At 50.1% G+C, this 7500-nt stretch overlaps 2 non-coding genes across 2 annotated transcripts in view; both read right to left on the bottom strand.

The window, feature by feature from the left end:
* Positions 1-338: 338 nt before the first annotated feature.
* Positions 339-493, bottom strand: LOC143176493 (5.8S ribosomal RNA). Its single transcript, XR_013001033.1, has one exon. It is a non-coding gene; the product is annotated as a 5.8S ribosomal RNA (ribosomal RNA).
* A 6922-nt stretch (positions 494-7415) lies between these two features.
* LOC143176494 (small subunit ribosomal RNA) overlaps positions 7416-7500 on the bottom strand; it is a 1921-nt gene continuing 1836 nt past the window's right edge. The window contains exon 1 of the ribosomal RNA XR_013001034.1: positions 7416-7500. This exon is cut by the window's right edge and continues 1836 nt beyond it. This is a non-coding gene — a ribosomal RNA (small subunit ribosomal RNA).

The following is a 7500-nucleotide window of genomic DNA, read 5'->3' as shown; positions in this document are numbered from 1 at the left end:
AAAAGTTGTCGCTCAGATCCATATCGCAGTGGAGCGGTATCCGCGGGCGGTCGTAATTGAACGACGCACGACGCCGCGAACACTCACGCGAGTCCATACAAACGATTCCGATCGTTTTGCAACAACTAGAACGTACACTGTCCGTGAAATTCACAGAATTTTCGCGTGTCCGCGACAAACGCCGACGAGACACCCATCGTTCGCTCGTACGTAGCATCCTTCTCTTAACCCGACTCAGAAACGTTCTTTGCGCCCTTCGGTAAAAAAACGTTCGATCCGAAGAGGTGAACGACGGCGGGGATTTGACAGAGCTACGCAAGCAGTGTATGGTACGTAAACGACCCTCAGCCAGGCGTGGTCCAGGAATTGTATCCGTGGACCGCAATGTGCGTTCGAAATGTCGATGTTCATGTGTCCTGCAGTTCACACGTTGACGCGCAATTAGCTGCGTTCTTCATCGACCCACGAGCCAAGTGATCCACCGTTCAGGGTAATCGTATAAATTTTATATTTCACATATATAATTTTATTCTCATTTGTTCGACCTAATATCTCTCTTCTTTCAAAGAGAAGATAAAAGTTGATACCTGAATCTCCGACCAGCGCGCGAAGGAGATTCAGGCGTCGCCTTGGAGACGACACCGAAGCCTTTCGAGACGAAAAACGTTCAAGTAATATGTATATATTTCTCGACGTTCCGGGCGTATAGTGCATTCAAAAACCCGCGAAAGACGCAGAAGACTCGCACGCGTGGAAACGACGGGGATATATTTTGTATCCTACCCGATACTGAATCCATCGCGTGCAGTCGACCCTCGCGTTCTTCCGATCAGACGCATCTATTGTTGCGCGCATGTTTTCGCGTCGCATCGCGCGAAACGTTGCACGAATCGTACCGATCGATCGATTGAAAGCAAATAATGAAAAAAGACTTCACAGCTGGCTCTTTGCCGGTCATTCGTCCCATGTTATCTCTTGCCGCGAAATTGGCGCGCAAGAGTTGGGTGTCAGACGCGCGGCTTTAAAACGAGCTTCACGGCCGGTCCCTTCGTTACCGCTTTCGTTCTTTCTCTCGGAACGACCATGAACGAACACGACGAGCGACGCTACGGCATACACACGTCCACGGATTCGATTAAAAAAACAGACTTCACAGCTGGCTCTTTGCCGGTCATTCGTCCCATATTATCTCTTGCCGCGAAATTGGCGCGCAAGAGTTGGGTGTCAGACGCACGGCTTTAAAACGAGCTTCACGGCCGGTCCTCTCAATTCCGTGTACGGTACACGCAAGATGCGGGTTCCACTTCCAGACTACCCGGTCCCTTCTCTCTACGAGAATCGATAGTAGAAGAACGGCTCGAAAACGCGTCTCAGAGACTAGGGGAAAAGAAGCGGTATGCGAGCGAAACGAAAACGCATTATGGAAACGTCGCGAAACAATGTTCGACGGTTGCTCGGTTCCAATCGTGCGGCCGTTTCAATTTCTCGTGCGCTTCACCGTCCCTCCGTAACTCTGGCCGATCGCGTATACCGAAGAGCCGACACGCGCAAAAACCACAGGCATTGTATACTGTATATATATATGTTACAGTCACAGCCTTCGCGCGTTTTACTCTCCGACGCGGGGTTTCCACGACGAAAGAGAGACAGTTTCGTGGCGGGTGACTCGGCCGAATCGCTACGACGGGTATTTCTATTATAGAACGAATCATCGCCACCCTTTACCAGTGCCCGACGAAGGAATCACAAGGTCATCTGGAGTTTACAATGCCAGCGACGGTAATTCCAACGAAGACCCGATAAGTCAACTCATCGTTCTATTTCTCCCCGTACAGAAAAGCGAATCGACGCTAACGCACCTCGCGCAAGCACGAACGTTCTCTTCGCGTGGATCATCCCATCGTCGAAAGATGTAAAGACGCATTGGAGATCGTGGTCTCTGGCGGGCTCATTGCACGCCCCACTGCATATCTTTCCTCGAATCGAGAATGATTCGTCCACTAAGGCTGCGAAACTACGCGTCGAGGAAACTAGGGGAAAGAAGCGGGATGCGAGCGAAACGACAATACATTATGGAAACGTCGCGAAACAATGTTCGGCGGTTGCTCGTTTCCTCCTGCGGACGTTTCATTGCTCGGGCGCTTCACGTCCCTCCGTAACCTTCGCGCGATCGCGTGCCCCGGAGAGCCGGCAACCGGTGAACCACAGGCGTATAAACTATAGTCTTCTATAGCAAGCCTTCGGCGGTTACTCTCCGACGCGGGGATTCCACGACGAGAGAGAATTTCGTGGCGGGTGACATCGGTCGAAACGCTACGACGGGTATTTCTATTATAGAACGAATCATCGCCACCCTTTACCAGTGCCCGACGAAGGAATCACAAGGTCATCTGGAGTTTACAATGCCAGCGACGGTAATTCCAACGAAGACCCGATAAGTCAACTCATCGTTCTATTTCTCCCCGTACAGACAAGCGAATCAACGCTATCGCACCTCACGCATGCACGAACGTTCTCTTCGCGTGAATCGTCCCATCGTCGAAAGATATAGCCGCTTGGAGATCGTGGCCCATCAAGTTCTTCCGTAACTCCTGCGCGATCGCGTACCCCGGAGAGCAGGCAACCGGTGAACCACAGGCGTATAAACTATAGTCTTCTATAGCAAGCCTTCGCGTTTACTCTACGACGCGGGGATTCCACGACGAGAGAGATTTTCGTGGCGGGTGACACGGCCGAATCGCTACGACGGGTATTTCTATTATAGAACGAATCATCGCCACCCTTTACCAGTGCCCGACGAAGGAATCACAAGGTCATCTGGAGTTTACAATGCCAGCGACGGTAATTCCAACGAAGACCCGATAAGTCAACTCATCGTTCTATTTCTCCCCGTACAGAAAAGCGAATCGGCGCTATCGCACCTCACGCAAGCAGGAATGATCTCTTCGCGTGGATCGTCCCATCGTCGAAAGATGTAAGACGTACAGAAATCGTGGTCCATCACGATTATTCGTAACTCTCCGAGTCGCGTATCTGAGAGTAGGACAAACGGAGAACCACAGGCATAAATAATACTATATGTTTCTTATATAGTTAGCCTTCGCGTTTTACTCTCCGACATGGGGATTCCACGACGAGAGAGAGTTTCGTGGCGGGTGTCTCGGCCGAATCGCTACGACGGGTATTTCTATTATAGAACGAATCATCGCCACCCTTTACCAGTGCCCGACGAAGGAATCACAAGGTCATCTGGAGTTTACAATGCCAGCGACGGTAATTCCAACGAAGACCCGATAAGTCAACTCATCGTTCTATTTCTCCCCGTACAGAAAAGCGAATCGACGCTATCGCACCTCGCGCGAGCACGTAACTACTCTTCGCGTGGATCGTCCCATCGTCGAAAGATGTAAGACGCACGGAAATCGTGGCCCATCAACGTTTTTTTGTAACTCTGCCGATCGCGTATCACAGAGCCGAGACGCACATACCACAGGCGTATAATACCGTTTTCTTTCGTATGGTAAGCCTTCGCGTTTACTCTTCGGCGCGGGGTTTCCACGTCGAGAGAGACATTCGTGGCGGGTGACATCGGTCGAAACGCTACGACGGGTATTACTATTATAGAACGAATCATCGCCACCCTTTACCAGTGCCCGACGAAGGAATCACAAGGTCATCTGGAGTTTACAATGCCAGCGACGGTAATTCCAACGAAGACCCGATAAGTCAACTCAACGTTCTATTTCTCCCCGTACAGAAAAGCGAATCGACGCTGTTGCACCTCACGCAAGCACGAACGTTCTCTTCGCGTGGATCGTCCCATCGTCGAAAGATGTAAGACGCACGGAAATCGTGGCACATCACGTGTTTTCGGAACTCTGTCGACCGCGTATCTCAGAGACGACGCGCGCGAACCACTGGCATATACTATTATATATCGCGTTTTACCCTCCGACGCGGGGATTCCACGACGAGAGAGAGTTTCGTGAGCGGGTTGACTCGGAAGAAACGCTACGACGGGTATTTCTATTATAGAACGCATCATCGCCACCCTTTACCAGTGCCCGACGAAGGAATCACAAGGTCATCTGGAGTTTACAATGCCAGCGACGGTAATTCCAACGAAGACCCGATAAGTCAACTCAACGTTCTATTTCTCCCCGTACAGAAAAGCGAATCGACGCAATCGCACCATACGCGTGCACGTAAACAACTCTTCGCGTGGATCGTCCCATCGTCGAGAGACGTAAGTTTTCATAGTATGAATTCGCGTTTTACTCTCCGACGCGGGGATTCCACGACGAGAGAGAGTTTCGTGAGCGGGTTGACTCGGAAGAAACGCTACGACGGGTATTTCTATTATAGAACGCATCATCGCCACCCTTTACCAGTGCCCGACGAAGGAATCACAAGGTCATCTGGAGTTTACAATGCCAGCGACGGTAATTCCAACGAAGACCCGATAAGTCAACTCAACGTTCTATTTCTCCCCGTACAGAAAAGCGAATCGACGCAATCGCACCATACGCGTGCACGTAAACAACTCTTCGCGTGGATCGTCCCATCGTCGAGAGACGTAAGTTTTCATAGTATGAATTCGCGTTTTACTCTCCGACGCGGGGATTCCACGACGAGAGAGAGTTTCGTGAGCGGGTTGACTCGGAAGAAACGCTACGACGGGTATTTCTATTATAGAACGCATCATCGCCACCCTTTACCAGTGCCCGACGAAGGAATCACAAGGTCATCTGGAGTTTACAATGCCAGCGACGGTAATTCCAACGAAGACCCGATAAGTCAACTCAACGTTCTATTACTCCCCGTACAGAAAAGCGAATCGACGCAATCGCACCATACGCGTGCACGTAACAACTCTTCGCGTGGATCGTCCCATCGTCGAGAGACGTAAGTTTCATAGTAAGCCTTCGGCGTTTTACTCTCCGACGCGGGGATTCCACGACGAGAGAGAGAGTTTCGTGAGCGGGTTGACTCGGAAGAAACGCTACGACGGGTATTTCTATTATAGAACGCATCATCGCCACCCTTTACCAGTGCCCGACGAAGGAATCACAAGGTCATCTGGAGTTTACAATGCCAGCGACGGTAATTCCAACGAAGACCCGATAAGTCAACTCAACGTTCTATTTCTCCCCGTACAGAAAAGCGAATCGACGCAATCGCACCATACGCGTACACGTAAACAACTCTTCGCGTGGATCGTCCCATCGTCGAGAGACGTAAGTTTTCATAGTATGAATTCGCGTTTTACTCTCCGACGCGGGGATTCCACGACGAGAGAGAGTTTCGTGAGCGGGTTGACTCGGAAGAAACGCTACGACGGGTATTTCTATTATAGAACGCATCATCGCCACCCTTTACCAGTGCCCGACGAAGGAATCACAAGGTCATCTGGAGTTTACAATGCCAGCGACGGTAATTCCAACGAAGACCCGATAAGTCAACTCAACGTTCTATTTCTCCCCGTACAGAAAAGCGAATCGACGCAATCGCACCATACGCGTGCACGTAAACAACTCTTCGCGTGGATCGTCCCATCGTCGAGAGACGTAAGTTTTCATAGTATGAATTCGCGTTTTACTCTCCGACGCGGGGATTCCACGACGAGAGAGAGTTTCGTGAGCGGGTTGACTCGGAAGAAACGCTACGACGGGTATTTCTATTATAGAACGCATCATCGCCACCCTTTACCAGTGCCCGACGAAGGAATCACAAGGTCATCTGGAGTTTACAATGCCAGCGACGGTAATTCCAACGAAGACCCGATAAGTCAACTCAACGTTCTATTACTCCCCGTACAGAAAAGCGAATCGACGCAATCGCACCATACGCGTGCACGTAACAACTCTTCGCGTGGATCGTCCCATCGTCGAGAGACGTAAGTTTCCATACTATGAATTCGCGTTTTACTCTCCGACGCGGGGATTCCACGACGAGAGAGTGTTTCGTGAGCGGGTTGACTCGGAAGAAACGCTACGACGGGTATTTCTATTATAGAACGCATCATCGCCACCCTTTACCAGTGCCCGACGAAGGAATCACAAGGTCATCTGGAGTTTACAATGCCAGCGACGGTAATTCCAACGAAGACCCGATAAGTCAACTCAACGTTCTATTGCTCCCCGTACAGAAAAGCGAATCGACGCAATCGCACCATACGCGTGCACGTAACAACTCTTCGCGTGGATCGTCCCATCGTCGAGAGACGTAAGTTTCATAAGTAAGCCTTCGGCGTTTTATTCTCCGACGCGGGGATTCCACGACGAGAGAGTGTTTCGTGGCGGGTGACTAGGCCGAAACGCTACGACGGGTATTTCTATTATAGAACGAATCATCGCCACCCTTTACCAGTGCCCGACGAAGGAATCACAAGGTCATCTGGAGTTTACAATGCCAGCGACGGTAATTCCAACGAAGACCCGATAAGTCAGCTCATCGTTCTATTTCTCCCCGTACAGAAAGGCGAATCGACGCTATCGCACCTCGCGCGAGCACGTAACAACTCTTCGCGTGGATCGTCCCATCGTCGAGAGACGTAAGACGCACGGAAATCGTGGTTCATCGCGTCTTTTCCTACTCTCTTGAATCGCAATTTCGTATAGAGCCTACACACGCGAACCACCGGCATATACTATTTCTTCTCTCATAGTAAGCCTTCGCGCGTTTTACTCTCCGATGCGGGGATTCCACGACGAGAGAGTGTTTCGTGGCGGGTGTCTCGGCCGAATCGCTACGACGGGTATTTCTATTATAGAACGAATCATCGCCACCCTTTACCAGTGCCCGACGAAGGAATCACAAGGTCATCTGGAGTTTACAATGCCAGCGACGGTAATTCCAACGAAGACCCGATAAGTCAACTCATCGTTCTATTTCTCCCCGTACAGAAAAGCGAATCGACGCTATCGCACCTCGCGCGAGCACGAAACAACTCTTCGCGTGGATCGTCCCATCGTCGAAAGATGTAAGACGCACGGAAATCGTGGTTCGGCGGGCTCTATGCGCCTTGTTCAAAGTAAAAAAAAAAAATTTCGACGGACGGGAGAAGTGTATTTCTCCGCGCGTAAGCCGTTCGAAATTTCCGACGGACGGGAGATGAACTCTCCGCGCGTAAGCCGTCTAGTCATACAGCAGAGCAGGTATCGAGATACCTCTCTGTGCATGATCGTTCAAGTATTTTTCACGAGGAAGCGTTGTTGCACGTTTATCGCTCCTTCCTCCTCTGTATATATAATATTATTTCTCTTGTGTATCGAGTGTGTGCAGAAATTGAACTCGTACACTTATATATATATATGTATGTATCTTTCGCTCCTTTTTATATTATCTTTCGCTCCACTCTTTATATTTCTCATGTTTCCTTCTTTCGGTCAGTTCTTGTAGTGTATTTTGCTCGTTAATGATCCTTCCGCAGGTTCACCTACGGAAACCTTGTTACGACTTTTACTTCCTCTAAATGATCAAGTTTGGTCATCTTCCCGG

Source organism: Nomia melanderi, unplaced genomic scaffold, assembly GCF_051020985.1.
Source record: "Nomia melanderi isolate GNS246 unplaced genomic scaffold, iyNomMela1 scaffold0585, whole genome shotgun sequence".
Taxonomy (NCBI): Eukaryota; Metazoa; Arthropoda; class Insecta; order Hymenoptera; family Halictidae; genus Nomia; species Nomia melanderi.
The sequence above is the reverse complement of the archived record's forward strand: the minus strand, read 5'-3'. Positions and strand labels throughout refer to the sequence as shown.